This window comes from Marmota monax, unplaced genomic scaffold, assembly GCF_021218885.2.
Source record: "Marmota monax isolate L192 unplaced genomic scaffold, Marmota_monax_Labrador192_F-V1.1 WCK01_AAM20220418_F8-fsc00007, whole genome shotgun sequence".
NCBI lineage: Eukaryota > Metazoa > Chordata > Mammalia > Rodentia > Sciuridae > Marmota > Marmota monax.
Genome location: NW_026692781.1, coordinates 12399390 through 12417433, shown reverse-complemented (window position 1 = coordinate 12417433; position 18044 = coordinate 12399390). Strand labels below are relative to the sequence as shown.

Sequence of the window (18044 nt, the reverse complement as noted above, 5' to 3'; positions counted from 1 at the left end):
AAATGTAAAAAAAAAAAAAAGAATATAAATTGTGACCAGAAATCAAGACACTTGATTACTTGATCAACCAAAAGGACAGAAAATCATTCCAGAATAAGCACTGTAAAATATCTATTTATCAAATGAAAAGAACTAAGAGAATTATCCTAGGATATTTCAGGCTCTCTGCTTCTTTTATATCATGAATCTTTCTTTTCTTTCTGGATCTACAGTGTGATGAGGGATGGACACTAATAAATGCATTCAATGAGGCACAAACAGATCCACCATTCAGAGTACAATAATCCCACTGTCACTCATGGAAAAGCTTCTGCTTATGATGTAATGATTGCAAATAACTCAAATTACCTGATGAACTGAAGAGTTAAGATTTATTAGATTGGATCTCACGGCCAAGAAATATATCAACATTAACATTAAAAATGAAGATGACTGAAAAATTCATCTTCTGATTTCATGTACAAGTTTTAAAAGACCAAAAAAAAAAAAGAGATAATAATAAAAGATAAAAACTCTTGTAGTTAACTCTCTTTTTCCACATAAAAATATAAAATAATTAGTAGTTGGAAGGCTAAGATTATTCTGCAACTCTTTCATGTACTTAAAGGATAAAGTAAATGATTTCATTTTACAATGTTATTGTGAAACAAGATTTTCAGTGTGAGAGAATAGAGACACAATATAAAATCAATTTTAAAACTCCATTAAGTTAATGAAAAAATTCATATGAAGTCATATGAATATTTCTTTTTAAATATACATATTTCTTATTCCATTCCCTGAAAAGACCTGGAAACACTGACAACCCATGGGAATAAGCACCCCTAATGCCCAGCAGTAGTTTCTAAATTTCATTTCCTACTAAAAGGACTCCTTGGAAATGTGAGTATGAAATACTAAGAGCAGCTTGAGACAACCTATTGTTTCAAAAAGCAGAGTCAAAGAAACTAACAGAACAACAGTACTTCTGGAACGTTCTATATTGTGTTCTGGTACAGGTTATACAAGTGAGCTCAGTATGTCAAAGTTCACTGTGATTCAGATAGGTGCCCTTTTCTAAATGTATACACAGAAGTCAACTGAAGGGATTCCCAAAGAACAAAGACTTTATCTGCATATCAACAAACAGAAGAAATTGGTGTACCAATTCTGAAATTGTCAATTGTAAGGGAAATCTTACTCTGACTTTCCGGTGTGAACTATATTTCAGGGTCACTAAATACTAACTGGTAAAGAAGCTCTTTATAAAAAAAAAAATCCCAGCTAATAATCATAGAAGAAATGCTAAAATGAGGGGAAAATCACCATTTTTCTAATGCCTAATGAAATAATGTATTCAGGTAACATTTATTAATTATCAATGTACAAAATCATTAGGTGAAAAAAAACTGATTGGTTAACTTCACACTAGGGAGATCAGGCTATTACTCCCTGAAGCTGCTGTTTAACCACAGCATCATGAACAGCGGGGCAGGCAGACCATATGTACCTCCTGAGGTGACTCTGCGTGCAGTACACAGCCCAAAGGAAGTAGAACTCTTGTCCAAAAAGTTATAGTTGAATCTAATCAAGCCTCAAGATCTAACTTCCAAGTCCTAGTAAATTTGGATGATTGTTGGATAACAACAATCAGCCAATCCAGCACAGGAAACAGTCTACCAGGGAACATTCCATCACCCAAGTAGTTTAGTTTCTTCAGCAAATGAGTGGCTTCAAAAGAGGGGGGGATATTTTAAATAAGAGACTTACATGATTCAATAAACAAAGCTAATGCATGTACTTTTTTACATCTTAATCAAATAAACCAACCACAGAAAGGCAATCTTGAGAAAATCCAGGATCATGGAATGAGTAGTAGATGATATTAAAAGGAACTGTCATTCCTATTTTTAGGTATAACATGACACAGTTTTGTAGAATGTGTATATTAAAGAGATGTATACTAAAGAATGTAGGAGTAGGCATGTCGTGATGCCTCCTTTTAGTAACCAGAATTAAAGGGGAAGGGGATAGATTAATCTTTTATGTGGGGGAGGCACTGGGTATTGAACCTGGGGGTGCTTTACCACTGAGCTACATCCCCATCCCTTCTAATTCTTTTTATTTTGAAACAGGGTCTCACTAAGTAATTTAGGGTCTTGCTAGATTGCTGAGGCTGGCCTGGAACTTGTGATCCTCCTACCTCAGACTTCAGAGTCATTGGGATTTCAGGCATGTGCTACTGTACCCAGCTGGGGAACATAGCAACCTTGTGTGTATATAAGGGGGTCTCTTAATTTTTGCATAAGATCAAAATTTTCCAAGTAAAATGTACTTTTTGAAATAGAAACAAAGAAATCCAAAACCTCCTCTAAGAAACAAATCAAAATTTCCTTCTTCTTACTATTTACAATATGAACTCTTTGACATTAACAGTGTACTCCTTTTTTTTCAAAATATTTATTTTTTTAGTTATAGGTGAACACAATATCTTTATTTTTTTTATTTTTATGTGGTGCTGAGGATCAAACCCAGTGCCTCACGAATGCAAGGCGAATACTCTCCCTCTGAGCCAGAATCCCAGCTCCTTTTTTGTTTTCTACTTAATCACTTCTACAGTTCCACTTTTACTGGATGTGTATTTAATGTTCAGTTTACTTTACAAAGCTGGTCTAAATCTCTCAGATGTCTGGGCAACTAATTTTTCTAAAATTTTACCTACGGGATAGAGGATGAAGATAGAGCTGGCCTACAGCCTTCACGGTGCACAAACACTCTTGCCTGTCCTTTGTTCTGACTCTTTTCAGCTGGGCTACAGGGAGATACTAAGATCTCCTCAATCCTCTTCCTTGTACCCAAGAGCTTGCTACATGGCCTGCTACCTTCCCCTTTTGTGCCCTTATCTCTTCAGAATGAGGCATCTGTTGAGCAGAAGAGGCCCCATTCTACCAGAGGGAAAACCAAAGATAGGAAGACAGAGGACAGTAAAATGCTGTTAGCACCTCCATTTCTACTACCTAAGTTCTCACTGAAACTGACCTTTAAGATCAGGTTCTGCCCTACTCCCCCTACTGAAGATTGAACACCCAAGAAATGCCTGAGGCAAGAGCAAAAAGTTTTAAAGGACAGAATTTGTGTGTGGGGGGGGACTCCTCCAGGGAGGAGGGGGCCCAGAGCTGGTGCCCCAAGGAGTCGGGGTGTCCTGCCCTTTTTATAGATTTTAGGTTTCCTTTCTTATCATGTCACCTCCTCCTCTTATCTTGCCTATGTGACCAAAAGGACAGGAAGAGAGTCATCCAGAAGATACCTCTCCCTATTTTCCATATCTGCCTAGAAAGGCAGAAAGGGGGTACTCATTAACTGCTCTTTTTTGGGAGGAAAAAAATCCCTGGAGGCAGGTAGGTGATCTTGGCAACAGGTGAGGAGGAGAGGGAAGTGTTCTGGAGATATTAGTATTCCATTTCCTTTTGAACTAGCTCCCATCTTCCTGCCCTAATCATTCATTATCCACACTGACTCCTTTTGCCCTAGTCTCATCATGAGTTTCTTACCTGGGTTTGGTATTCTTTCCCCTTCTCCAATTTTTTGCCTAGCCCTGTCATATTTGCTTACTGTTTGTTGATTTACTGAGTGTACCTTTTTTTAAAACCTACATTTAACCCATTTTATGCGTAATAATGGATCCTAAGCCCTGCCTACATTTTTTCCCATTTTTTTTAGTCCTGGTTATCATTTGCTTAGGAAATTAAATGAAATATAATGTGGAATTGATAACAAGAACTCTAGAATTGGAAATAAAAGGACTTTCTGAAATCACATATTTTTCTTTTTTGGTGGTACGGGGTATTGAACCCAGGTGTGCTCTACCACTGGGTTACATCCCCAGCCCTTTTTATGTTTTATTTTGAGACAGGGTCTTGCTAAGTTTCTGAGGCTGGCCTGAACTCTCGACACTCCTGCCTCAGTCTCCCCAGTCACTGGATTACAGGCATGTTCCACTATTAGCATCTAGGAATACTGGGTTCATTGTCTCCATTAAGTAAAGAATTGAAGAGCAGGACAAGATAACAAGCAAAAAGCAGGTTTATTGCAAAAGTGACAGAGATAATAGAGATAGACTTCTCTGAAGAGAAGGGGCCCTAGAGCTGAGAACCTGGTGGGGGAATTTTGGTCTGTCCTTTTTAAGGTCTCTGGAATTTCCTCCTTTTCTTATCTTCTCTCCTGTCCACACACTCCTCACTATTATTGATTGGTGCTCCCTCTGCCCATGCATCAGTTTTAGTTTTCTATTGGGTCAGTCATTTAGGAGCATGAGTATGAAAGTATCTGTCTGACTGGGTCCCCTGCTTATGTCCATGAGCACTTTCATCAACCAGGAAGTTGACCTCATCAAAAGACCCTTTCCATGGTCCTGGCCCTGCCCTCGACCTACTCACTCACCATCATACCCTGGCTGCCTAAGCCCTTCTACATCACCCTCACTAATGTGCCCAGCTTTTCTGAAAGCATCTGAGTATACATGCATATAAACCCTAATTCCTGTGACAAAAGAACAATAACAACAAATAAACTTCATTAAAAATGTGAGATGTCAATCACCTGAATTTGCCTTCTAAAAAGAAAAAAAAAAAGACTAATTTCTTTCTTAACTAGCCAAGTCACTATTAAGCAAATGTGTGGAAGCAAATTTCCAAGAACTTTATTTCCATGAGCCTAGACTTTATAGTCAAAAGGACTCATGCACACTTCATCTTTACATGTGGTCAAGTGTTAAGAGACACTACTGATCTAAGATATTTTAGGAGATAAAGCAAAATAATGCTGGCGGCAGTGCACTAAGCTGCTCCAAAGAAAATTCCAACCCAGACAATCTTCTTTGTTTGCTTCACCTGAGACCTAAAATCTGTTTAAGAAACAGGAAACTACTAATGGGAATCTTCTGTAAACCTTATATTTTATTAAAATAATTTTGTTAAAAAATGAACTACTATTTCAGGAGTGTTATCAGTTTCCTTTGAGTTTTGGCTAATCCAGACAGAAAAGTGCTATGCCCACAAAGACCTTATGATCTGAAATGCTTCCATGGTTAAAGTACTTTCTAACCATATAAAAGTTTTGGTTCAATATCAAATTAACAGAAATATGACTGAATGAATTTACCTTCACAACAAGATATAGTAATAAAAGATAGGGAAAGAAGTCTTGTGATTAACTACAACCTACTGTGCATGAAGGCCCAATTCTGGTGGCAATATTTCTCAATGACAAAAGTCCTGCCCATGTTAAATGCAGAGCAGATTTCTCACTGAATCATTCTGGTGTCCAAAAGTGAGGGGCTGGAAAATGAATTCTAAGTCCTACAGGTGTCATTTAAAAAGAAGTTAATTTAATGAATCAGTTTCCCCTCCCTGGGACCAAAATAGAGTAGGCAACAAAACCCTTGGTCATGAAATTTCAGACTCAGAGAATGACAACCTCAACATCTGAAAAAAAACCATTTTGGACTACATCATTATGCCCATCAGAACTCCTAACTAAGACCAATGTACCATCTTATTTTGGGAAAAGTCTTCCTTTTTTTCTAAGCAAGCCTAGCAAGTTTCAGCTTACCCTGAAAGCTACTGATTCCAAAGCTCACACATTTCATATAAAATGATAAATGTTAAAATAATGGCAGAGAATAAAGATACCAGAGTACTAGATTAAGAGTATTATTACTTTAGTACATGGAAATGACCTCATGTAATGTGAGAAAAAGAATTGGCAGGGTTCTTAAAAGTCAAAAGCCTATATGTATGTGCCAGGTAGGTACCATAAATCTTTAAGAGTTGCTTACAGATTTAGTAGTTAAATACTTAGGGAATGCTAAAGACTAGCAAACTGCAAACCAACTTCCTAATTCTACAATCTTCCATTCTGGGGATCACTGACCTGGACAAAGGTAGAAAGTTTTGGGTAAGTGGGAAGCCTGATTCTACATTATGAGGACCAAAACTCACTGGGTCTAAATGTTAAATGGCATATAGTCATTTTAGAGTTTAGGTCTCCAGACTCATTACTCACAAAGAGAATGATAGGATCTTATTTCCACATAATGCTAGATTGCAAATAAGAAATAGAAAAATGTTAACAAATATTTTTGCATGTTTTTCTACTTTCTATCCTTAACAGAAAAAAACTTTTTATTGAGATGACTAAACATAACCAGAATTATAACACATTAAAGATCTAACATACAAACAAAAGATGTAAAGGCAGAGCTTCTGTGACATGGCTATATATCATTCACTTTTTACTATTATTAAGCACTGCCAAATATTACCCTACTTTGGGTTTAAAGTTCTGCCAACTCACCTTGTACCTTGGAGTCAGTCTTCTCGGTAGGTTGGCTGTAGTTGGCTTCACGGTCAATGCTGCTTTGCAGTGGTTTATCCTCAGATGTCTGCGGCTTTTCTCTTTGGGACACGGTTTGTTGGCCTTGATATCTGGGTAAATTACAGGGTGGAGATTTAATTTCCTTCTTTTGCTGTTTTCCCTGCAAGGGGCAGAACCTGAAAAAGAGAGATTACAGTCATATAGTGTATCTCTGCAGAAATTTCACAAGCCTCTCAGGAGGACTGCCTATGACCAATCAGAAAATTCCTCCCAATATATCTTTCAGATAGAAAGTTCATACTGAAAAGTGTCTCCACTTTTTATTTCCTTGGCTCAGTTTCACATAATCAAACAGACATAGATATAACCACTGAACTCAGCAATCAGTTTACAAAGTACCCAGAGTTTGGAGTAATAAAACTCACAATTGGAAACAACAAATGTTTTCTAAGAGAGGACAAAGTATATTTTCTGGAACCAAGATTAGCCCTCCAATTAAGTGTAAATATCAAATGGTTTTTTTTAAGTAAATATGAAGTGCTATCATTAGATATACATATAAATGTACAGAACCTACTGCTCTGATCAAAACCCATTAATAGTTTCTAACTTGACTTTTAAGAGCAAAATTGCTTCTAAACTCCTACAGCAATCACCTAGCAGAAAGAACTAAAAAGAATACAGTTGTCAACTTGACATAATTTCTCAGAAAGCAAAGAAACAGTATGTTATGGGAAAATAAATATGTTCACTTTAGGGAAAAAGAAAGATAAACCTGACAAGTAAATATTCTACTCTGGAGTAGAATCTATACCAGTTTCTCTCTGATCCCACAATAGGATACCTGTTTTCGCCTTCAAGCCATGAACCTCTCTGAAATGTTCATTTATTCACAAGATAGCTTTAGAAGTTACTCCCCAAGTTTGATTTTTTCCTAAGTCTATTCTTTCACTCTGTTTTTTTTTTTTAATTTTTACCTATGGAGAAGGAATAAAAATGCACATGGAAATGCCCTTATCCCCCCTCTTCTGAACCACTATGATTTAATCAAACAGCAAAGGATGTTCAGCCAGCATCCTATACTGAGGGCTTCAAGTACCATCTTCCTGGGGGAAAAAAAAAAAAAAGCTTCCTTTTAAATCCTTCTTCATCTTTTAAATGTTTTTTTTGTTTCATTCTAGTATGTTATAATACATTTCCACATATCTTATAGGTCTAAATAAAATTTGTTGATTATGATGATGACATAGAATAACTAAGGTTAGGGTCCATCAAGATTATTTTTGTATGCTCAGAATTATATCTTTTTATTTTCTGCACACATGATCAATCTATGCTCTTTAATCTCATGCAAACCTAGACAGATGGAACATAAAATGATCAGCTATAGAAACTCCCCTAACCACCTTTCCCTTGGTCTTTCCTATGATGGACTCTGCCAAGCTTTGGAAAAGGACACTGGAAAAAGAAGAGGAGAAATATGGTTGGAGTCCCTGTGCTGTGCTGTAGCTCCACTTGCCCACTCCTGCCCCCAGTCAAATTTCCCTGTCCACTCACTACAACTTCTTTACCATCCAAAAATGGCAGGTAGAAAGGTAAAGGAAGATGGAGAATAGAGAATAGAGGATCGGAGGTAAGATTAAGGTTCCCTCTCCTTCCTGTTATCTCCCCTCTAAGGAGCAGCAGGGCAAAGGGAGAAAGCAGGGTGCACTAACAGAATCACCTCAAGTACACCTTGTCTTCAGACTACGTAAATCAATAGTTCAAGGAGCATTTTCCCACTTCCCTCTTTTCTTTCCCCACAGTCTTTTTAATACATCCTTCAGAATCCAGCTCAAAACCACAGTGCCCGACTCTTTCTCAGCCAGGAAAGCAGCTGCTTACTTACTGTACCTTGTACTTTTGGTCATTTCTGCTCATGTGCTTACACACTGTATCTCCCCTATGGGATGAGTACCCGTTGCTAAGCAGGGACCAGAACTTAGATCCCTGCACATGGTAGATATCAGAGCTAAAAAATGGAAATTTACAAGATTTTAATTTACATGTGCTCTGTAAGGAACTAATCTATTATCGTCTGTTTTGCTGTTAAGAGCACAAAAGTGAATACTGTCATACTGTGTATGCTGTGTCAAGGAATTTGGGCTTGTTCTGAAACAATTAATATTCATGTGGACATACTGTACACAAAAGACAACCACCAAGATGAAGTGCAGAGCCCTCTATAGCCTCCCAGGGGTCTGAGCACTCTGGGTTAAAAATTATTACCACACTATTATTAGAAATTCAGATGTAACCAATACTTCCGGTAGGCACTCAAGCCAGGAACAGTAGGAATAAGTTTTAATTCAGCTTCAAAAAATTGATTAGACTAGACAGGTTTATATAATCACAATTTACATTCCAAATTTCCAGATGACTAATATATTAATTTTTGTTTGAAAACCAGGAAGTTCACCAAGTGGCAACTCAATCTTATATAAATTAAGAAACAACACAGAATCTTGCTTTATTTTACATACAAACTGCGTTCAGGGCAGAAGTCCAAAGGTGATAAGCTTATAAAGTTGAGCCTGATTGCTCCTCGTGACAACACACATGGAAGATTCATTGTTAAAGCTCTAGTTAAGAAATACACTTAGAGAAGGGAAGAGGTTGTTTCTTAAAATAAAAAAAAAAAACATAAGCAACACTGATGCTTTCCCTCTCTCTTTTTTTAAGTAGCATTACCAACACATACTAGTAAAAAGAATAATATTCTAATTCATGGATACCCTCTGCAGATCAAAAAGGCTTCCAACATACTTCTATTATAAATAAATCAAAAGTTGTAAAGGTTGGAAAGGTTGATTGGAACAAAGCCTCCTACACCAACCAATCCTCACGCAGGAGTCTCTGGAAAATCTCATTCAGCAGAGTTTTGGTTATCTGGCAATGATTCCTTCTGAATGGCTCAGTCAGGAAGCAAAGGATCTATTATCTTTGCAACAGAATGCTTCCTCTAAGCCCTATGACTAATCCTCCCACAACCTGAATTTTGCCCGATATACACCATGTTTTTGTCTAGTGCATTCTCCACACACTCCTCTCACTTCTTATTCAATTTCTCAGAGACCACAATGTGTTCTATCAAAGATGACTGTACCGTGGAGCTACTAAGTAAATGACTGCAATGCAAACAGAGACAAGATAAAGCAAACTCCATCACTCTGTAAAATAATAAACTTTCTAAAAATAATAAAGACAGCCAGAATAGCCAGAAGAGTATTTATACAAAGTCAGGATTACACAGCAAAGTCCATTTCATAACAAAAATAAGAGGTGAGGTTCCTGTATATATGTGGCCCGTGGTTTTATTTCAATGCTCATATATTTCCATAGAGAAGGACTGATCTTTATTTAGGGTCAGATGTCATACTTTGCTTTTCCAGAAAATTGAAGCCCAAATATAGCCCAGGACCTTTCTTGGCTGTCTTAACTGACTTTGTCTGTTATCACCACCTTTAAACGAGCGAAAAGATCATTGTATTGCTTTTCTTCACCAGCAGCAGTGTTATGACAAGCAGCATGTTTTTTTCTCTTCCTACCTGTGATAATCCCTCCCACACTAAAGATTTCTACACTGTATTTAAGTCCCTAGAGAATATATATTAGTGTTGCAACTCAATAAATTTTATGCAAACAGGTTGTGTGAGGGTAACTTCTTGAAGATGAAAAATACAAACCTCAGTCATATTACCTAATAACTGCTGTGAATTTTTTGAAATGTATCTAATCTCATTAGTGCTACTATATTTTACAGAAGTTAAAATTCAATAGCTGAAATAACATATCCGCCATATGTACACGTCTGAGTTTTTATATCTGTCATTAAATACTGTTCATCGATCCACTCATTAGTAAGTCAATTATATAGTTATCATCAAAACCTGAGACTAAGAGGATCTATAAATGTAACAATCAATAATAAAAACAAAGTTCCCTCCCTTAGACCATTGAGAGTTCAGCCAGAGATAACAGGAAGAGACACATGAATAATCTTTTAAAGTTATAAAAGCAGAAAGTGGGTTACAGATATTCATGGCATGAAAATATGAATTCTAGCTTGGAATTTGTGGGCTGGGAGGGAAGTAGTTTAGAGAAAGTTGCTCAAAAAAGGAAACACTGGAAAGATGAGTAAAGTCAGGCAGAAATAGTCAAGTAGGGATGACTAAAGAATATTTCCAACAGTGAGAAAGGTGTATAAAAACCAAAAAAAACCCGGGAAAGTGCAGTCTGTAGGCCCAGTACTCAGAGCTTAAGGGACAGAAAGAAAAGTAGAGTGGGGGGCGGGGGTGGTGGAACACTGTGGAAGGACTTAAATGTGAGCTATAAAGAACAGGAGCGAAGTCCAGAACTGTGAGTCACATGGTCATGTTTCAGGGACATAGATCCTGTGGCAGAACACCCTGGAGGAAGAGGCAAGGGAGAACCTCGGGAGATCACATTAGCAGCCCAGAAAGGAGGTGGGAGCTACCTGGAAGAGTGGGCATTAGCAGAAGGAAAGCAAAGAATCTGACAGGAAAGACTGAATCTATATGGGCTCACAGGTATCTTGTCTTACCGAAACAGTCAGTGGGAAATAGGACACATTCATTTTTCTGAAACAAGATCCAGGTGAATTAAGATACAGTGGTCCTGAGGTATCTGCTGGGAATTGGTTCTAGGATACTTACCGATACCTAAATCCAAAGATGCTCAAGTCTCTGATAAAATGATGTAGTATTTGTACATAACCTACGCATATCTTCCTATATCCTTTAAATCATCTCTAGATGAATTATAATACCTAGTAAAATGCAAATGCCATGTAATTAGTTGTTATGCTGTATTGTTTAGGGAATAAAGATGAGGAAAAAAAATCTGTACATGTTTAGTACAGTCAAAGTTTTTTTGATCCTTTGCTGGTTCCACAGATGACTCTATAGCTGGCCATAGAGTCACCATGCTAAGAAACTTAATATCATTTTACTCAACACAAAATATAGGTTTCTCAGTCTGTTAAATTTCTACAATCTAGACATTTTTCCAAATTTTTTTGTTTGCATCTAACTTACTTCAAATTGATGTGTATTTCTGTGATGATGGGAAAGGGTTTTATTTCTTCAAATCTCAAAGGCCAAGCACAGAAAGGACTGGACACCTATTAAGAATTCAAAGGATTTTTCTCACTCAAATTGAAACATTTTGTTAATCTTGACAGAAATTCAAATGATTGATGACACAGTTAAAAATTCTGATTATAGATTACTTAAAGGAGTCCACAACTTCTGTTTTATATCCAAACACATGTATTACAGAAACCACTCACAGTTCTATTTTTCAGGTAAATAACATTTATAAAAGCCTAAGGATTTCATTAATTCTAAAGTGCTGTAAACACACTTAGGATATATCCTAATCTTCCAGAAGTAGTACACTCTAGAGCAAGACAGCAAACTTTTTGTGTAAAGATCCAAATCCTTTTTGTAAACATCTTTGGTGTAAAGATCCAAATCAGCAAATATTTCAGGTTGTGAGGGTCACATAGCCTACTACTTGATGCAACTATTCAACCCCACTATTATAACAAGAAAACAGAGATAATGTGCAAATGAAGGAGCATGGCTGGATCACAATAAAACTTTATTTACAAAATGTGGATGAACTGAAGTTTGCTGACCCCTGTCCACAAGAGAGTCCACTGGTGCCACTGGGGTGGTTTCAACATTCTTTGCTCTTCAATATGCATACCCCCAAGAAGTGAAAAAAAATATATTATTTCGAAAAACTGGGCTCCAAAGAAAATACTTAATGCTAGGGCAGTGACAAAGGGCAAATAAAATGAAGAGGTGCTAAGGAAGCGATGAGTTCAAGGACAAAAGGGAAGCTCTGAGTTATTTGAAAAGAGAACGCAGAATCTGGTGACATCTCAGATTACAGCAAAGATGGTCTAACCCATATTCTATATGGAAATATGAAAAATGTTAATTATGAAACCAATTCAGGAAGGCTCCAACCAATGCCAAACATACTCATTAACGAAGAGGAAACTTCAGGGAAAGTTTAACCTATTACAAAAATATATTGAAGAAATACATGTATCGTAACAGAATATTTGTGTAAGAGAAAGCCAGAGAATCTGGGAATTTATTAAAGCCTCAGATTATATTTCCTTCATGAATTCTAATGATCATACTATATTTACTTGACAGCAGGGGAAAAGCAAGAAATACAATTATTAAATACAATTATTAAAGTTTACTAATCCCTATTTTTAAATCTATAAAAGTTAAAACAAAAACTACCTTAACTCACTTCATCTGCTTAATGACACTACCACTAATTTACCACTGCAAATGATGTACCTGCTCTGGTTACCTCACCTCTCTGTGCCTCAGGTTCCACTTCTGTAAAATGTGGCTCCATCATGAAATTGATTTTGGAGTCCATAAATGACTCTACGTGAAGAATTCCGAACAGTCTGGGCATACAGTACGGGCTCAAATGCTATAATGCTGCAGATGCTCTTCAGAGTCTCTTTTCCCCAATTTAGATTTATGGGTTCCTCTTCTTTTGCCCTTTTCTTTTCTTTCAAGGTTTATACTCAGTGGCCTTCTCTCTCTTGGAAGGTTTCAACCTACCATTTGCTGGCGTCTGTTAAATCACTCCAGTGCTGACCTCTTCCAACTGCCTATTGGCCATTTCCATTAAAATGTATCCTGTGCATCTGAAACTCAATGGGCCTAAAATTCAAGTCAATTTTCTTTGCATCCTTGTCCCCTTCTCCTCTTCATACCACTTAATTTATGACATTACTATCTACCCTTAAACCAAGCTAGAAACTGCAGTTACTCTTCTTTACCATTCCATTTCTCTCCTCTCAAGCATTCTCTCCCCCAGGAAATCCTTTGTCATCGGAGACATCTTTCTTTTTTATGTTAGCCTCTTGGTTAATTATTCTCTAATGCTTGGGGAAAGGGGCCTAGGGACCTATAGCAGAGTTTCAGAGATACCCTGGAAGTCCTCTGAAATTGAATACAAAATTCTGTGTAATAGTCTGAAAGTTTGTCCTCTCAAGACTCATGTTGAAATTTAATTGCCATTGTCATGATATCAGGAAGTTGGACCTCTAAGAACTTTCTCAGTCACGAGGGTTCTGCTCTCATGAATGGACTAATGCTGTCACTGCAGGTGTGGTTAGCTCCTCTCCCCCTGCCTTTCTGCCATATGATGCTTTCTGCCATGTTACGATATAATAAGGAGGCCCTCATTAGATGCCAGCACCTTGATCTTGGATTTTCTCGTCTCCAGAACTGTGAGTTAATAAATCTTTTTTTTCATTATAAATTACCAAATATGAAGTAATCTGTTACAGCAGCACAATGCGGACTAAGACACTGTTCTGGAGGATAGTTGTTAACCCGCTCAGCAGGGTACAACCCGCGATCTTTAACTGCATCTTAGTCGCACTCCTATATCTGAAACGCAAAGCCTGTTTTAGACACAAAGGACATGACAGTTTTCTCCACACACGCACATTGAATGTTATTTCACCTCTCCAAGCTTTTGTGAGTGCTTCCTGGAATGTTCTTCTCGGTCAAGATTTCTTTTAGTTCTTGCTCAAATCTCAAAAGTCTCCTCTGTGAAGCATTAGCCAAGTTGTACAACAAATATATATGAACAACAAAAAAGATGCTAAATAGATTCCTGGTGTCTGTGTATTATAACATTAGTCTGAAATTTCTTAAATTCAAAGCATTATACAGATTCATTAGTCATAAATAATTAGGCACACATTGTGTCTACTTAATTAAATGTAAGGTCATCCTTACTGGTGTCCCTGGATTTTAATAAGATCAAGGGTAAGGACCCTGGATCCTAATTGCCTAGGATCAAATCCTTGCTTAGGCAATTACTAGTAATGTGACCCTGGATAAGTTACAGAGCTTCTTAGTGTCTCGTTCATGACCTACCTGTCGTGAACAGTAATGGGGGGTAACTGTACTTACTTGTTAGAATTATTCTGAGGACTGAATTGGTTCATATGTATGCACTTAAAACTATGTGCATGCCCACTATTATTATAATTATTTATTTAAAGTCAGGACTAAAGGCTGCAAGAGGTCATCACAGAGCAAACTAAACCAACTTTGCCCACTAAGCCTCAAGCTTTAGTCACCTAAGTTTTTCAGTGAGAGAGTGCTAAAAAAAGATGGCCCTTTTTACTCATAATTTTACCAATATAACAGTGGTTCAGGCTGATCCGATAAGATTCCACTAATACAGCCTTCAATAGTTAAAAATATCAACCCAGAATATTTCCAAGGCACACCACCAACACTTCCTTGGAACAGAAAAAAAGCCAGGGCTGCTCTTTCCTGGGCAGCAAACCAGTGGCCTCATGGCTTATGATGTGCCCATTCTGAAGAGAAAGCACTAAGTAGGGACCTGGAAAGAAAGAGAAAAGACCTTAATGACTCAGCCTTCAAACAACCTGGAGTTTGGAATATTGGGCACTGATAGCGCTTATCTGGCCAAATAAACAGCTGTGAGATGTAGCTGCTAACATCGAGGAATCGAAGAGAATCAAAATAAATGCAGGCAGAGAGCTGAAACCAACTTTCATCTGAGTGATAAGGGCACCCAATGCATATGGAAAGTCTGTCAAAGATTTTAGTCCAAAGAGCTTTTTTAACCCAAACCATAAATGTGTTGTGTAGACAGAATTTCCACCCCGACAACTGCCAAAAGGATCACTTTATTCTTTAAATGATAACTTTTGTTCTTTAATGACATAATAATCAGACCTTAGATTAAAATGCCTGAGTTAATAATGAAAGTTGAGAAAGAAAAAAAAAAAAAAAGCCCCTGTTCCTTAGCCTATTACTGAAGGTCCTCTGTTATATAATCCAATCCCAACTAATTTCCTCACTTTATCTTGAAGTCTTCAACCAAATGGAGCTTCCTGAAGTTGCCCCAGCCATACACTCTTTGCCCATTCTGTGTTTCCTCTAACTAAAACAGTATTTTTAGTTACCTTAGTTATGTTCCCCTCATGTTTCAAAAATCTAAATCCCATCCTTTCTTTCAAACCCTGTGTGGATAATGTGAAACCATCCCCTCTGCCCAGAGGAAGCCATTCTCCAGGTTCTTAACTTTGATAATCTTTGCTCAACACCTTCTGGAATTTCCTCAGTCCATCTTGATCAAAGTTGACACATGTCTTTTCTTTTCAAGGTGAAAGCGTTAGATGGCAGTGTCCACATCTGCTCCATTTGCATAACCATGGGCATGTTCACATGTGGTAGGTGCTCATATTTTTGATAAAGTATAGGAGAAGAATGCTAAATTGTGCTAAAGCTCACTGTGACTAATCATTTAAATCAAATGGACATGTACTCAGATGAACTGTGCTCAAAAAAAAGACTTCAGTGAAAAAGATATATAACAACACGAATCTCATGAAATGAGAGAAGAGAATTTTGTTTGTTTGTTTTGGTAACAGGGATTGAACCCAGGGTCACTCAACCACTGAGCTACATCCACAGACCTATTTGTATTTTATTTAGAGACAGGGTCTCACTGGGTTACTTAGTGCCTCCATTGCTGAGCTGGCTTTGAATTTGTGATCCTCTTGCCTCAGCTTCCCAAGCCATTGGGATTACAGGCATGTGCCACTGTGCCCGGTGAGACAAAAGAATTTTAATGCTACTTGGAAGGCAAAGAAACTACTGTTTATACTTACTATCCAGTGACTTGCCAACAACTATTAACAGTGGTACAATAAAAGCTTCCCTCCCTTTAATGTAAATATTAATATACTTCCAAGTTAGATAAATCATAAGATAATTATTCCTGTGCTTCTGCTAGTGCAGACTCGAGACACTGCTTTCCTTTGACAAACAGGTCTTAAGACCTCTGTATATAGTGACGATGTCAATCATTATCTTTAATATGTCTTAAACTTTAAATATACAAAATGTAAAAATTAAAGAATCTGATACATAACAAGGCCCACAAATGCCCAAAGAGGAAAAGATTATAACAACAAACCCTTAAACCTTGGCAGTGTGATACTACATGGGCCGAAGTTCGAAAGTCCTAACGTGTCACTTGGTGCTGAAAAGTATAAAATGCTTATTGGATCAGAAAGTGCGGGCTGATTTACTCTCACGTGTGGCTCCAGGGCTGTGCAGACCAGTGTCTTCTTGCCAGGCCACTGGACAGAGGCCCATCGTCTCAGTCCTATGTTCTCAGATGACATTTTACTGCCTACTGAGTTCACAAACTGTTACACAAATGGGCTTTACTATGCACTCTTAGACACAAGTAATATTCCTAGGCCCTAAGTCATACTAGTTTAGACAACCTATGTCCTAAACCTGTTGAAGGAACAGACACTTGAACTTCTTGACTTAAGTCATCCTAACAGGAGATCTGCTGAGTGATCTACCTGGTACGGCATTCATATCTATGACATCCGGAACATTTAGTCTCCAATATCATGTTCCTAGCATCTCTTAGATTACTGGAACAGCAACTGAATCCTTGGGCAGGTGGCAGGGAACATGAGGTGTTTTTAACTAACTCAGTCTTTAAAATAACTAATATATCTATATATCCATTGAAGTATAAACTTGTCTGTCACATGCAAACTGAGGTAAAAAAATGTTAAAGATAATAAATAGGTAAACATTGCCAGTGGCATTGCCATAAATCGTGCAATGTTTTGAACATACACAACAGACTCTAAAGAACCATAAAGTTTGTATAATCTGTGTTTTTTTTTATAGATATTAACTAAATAACCCTGGCCAAATTTATCTTTGAAATTTCTCTTCTGTCTTCTAGGGTACCTAGATCCATTTCTTAGGCCTCTTGTGGCCCCTCTCATATGTAGATTTCCATTCTGTTTCCACAATGACTTGCTTGCTTGCTCACTAGACCACAATAAAATGTAACAACTAAATCAGGCATATTAGCATTCTTATGACTAAAGCTTCCTGTATTTAGATAGATAGCATTGGCAGTAAAATTGGAATAAATTTTGAATGTTGAGACAGTGAACAATGCCATCCATTAAAATTCAAAGTTATTCTTCCAGAAATTTAATTTGATGTCATAAACTGATAAGAAAAAAAAATGAATGGGGCAAACAGGGTAGCCTAGATTATCACATAACAGCAATTTCCTGGCAATTGAGAGCATCCCTTGGGAATAGTGAAAGTCTGCAGTACCATGGCATGTCAGCCTGGGTCTTAGAGTTAAAAAAATATATATGGTTCAAATCCCGGTGTGGATGTTTCTCAGCTACAAAACCCAGGGGAGGCTACTCAGTCAAGTCTAGTTGATCCTCAAGTCCCTCATCTGCAAAACAAGGATTTAGGCTAATAAAACCTAGCTCAAACTGCTATGGAAATTATAGATAAAATAATGTGCCACCTAACGTTTTGGTCAATAATGGATTGCATATATGATGGTGGTCCCATAAGATCAAAATGGAGCTGGAAAACTCCTGTCACTCAGTGACATCATAGCTTCCCAATGCCATAGTGTAGTGAGGTCATAGTGGAAGGCAGTAGGCACATGCCTGTGGTCATGCTGGGGTAAACAAACCTGCTATGCTGCCAGACATACAAAAGTATAGCTTATAATAATACTAGATAAAG

General features: G+C 37.4%; 1 protein-coding gene across 19 annotated transcripts in view; it reads right to left on the bottom strand.

The window, feature by feature from the left end:
- Positions 1–18044, bottom strand: part of Osbpl6 (oxysterol binding protein like 6) — a 201431-nt gene that overhangs the window by 97845 nt on the left and 85542 nt on the right. For 17 of the 19 annotated variants that reach the window (XM_058580229.1, XM_058580224.1, XM_058580225.1 and 14 more), the window contains one exon: positions 6334–6530. The gene's annotated coding sequence lies outside the window, so the exon portion shown is untranslated. The remainder of the gene's footprint in view (positions 1–6333; positions 6531–18044) is intronic. The other 2 variants (XM_058580231.1, XM_058580230.1) reach the window with 1 other exon arrangement.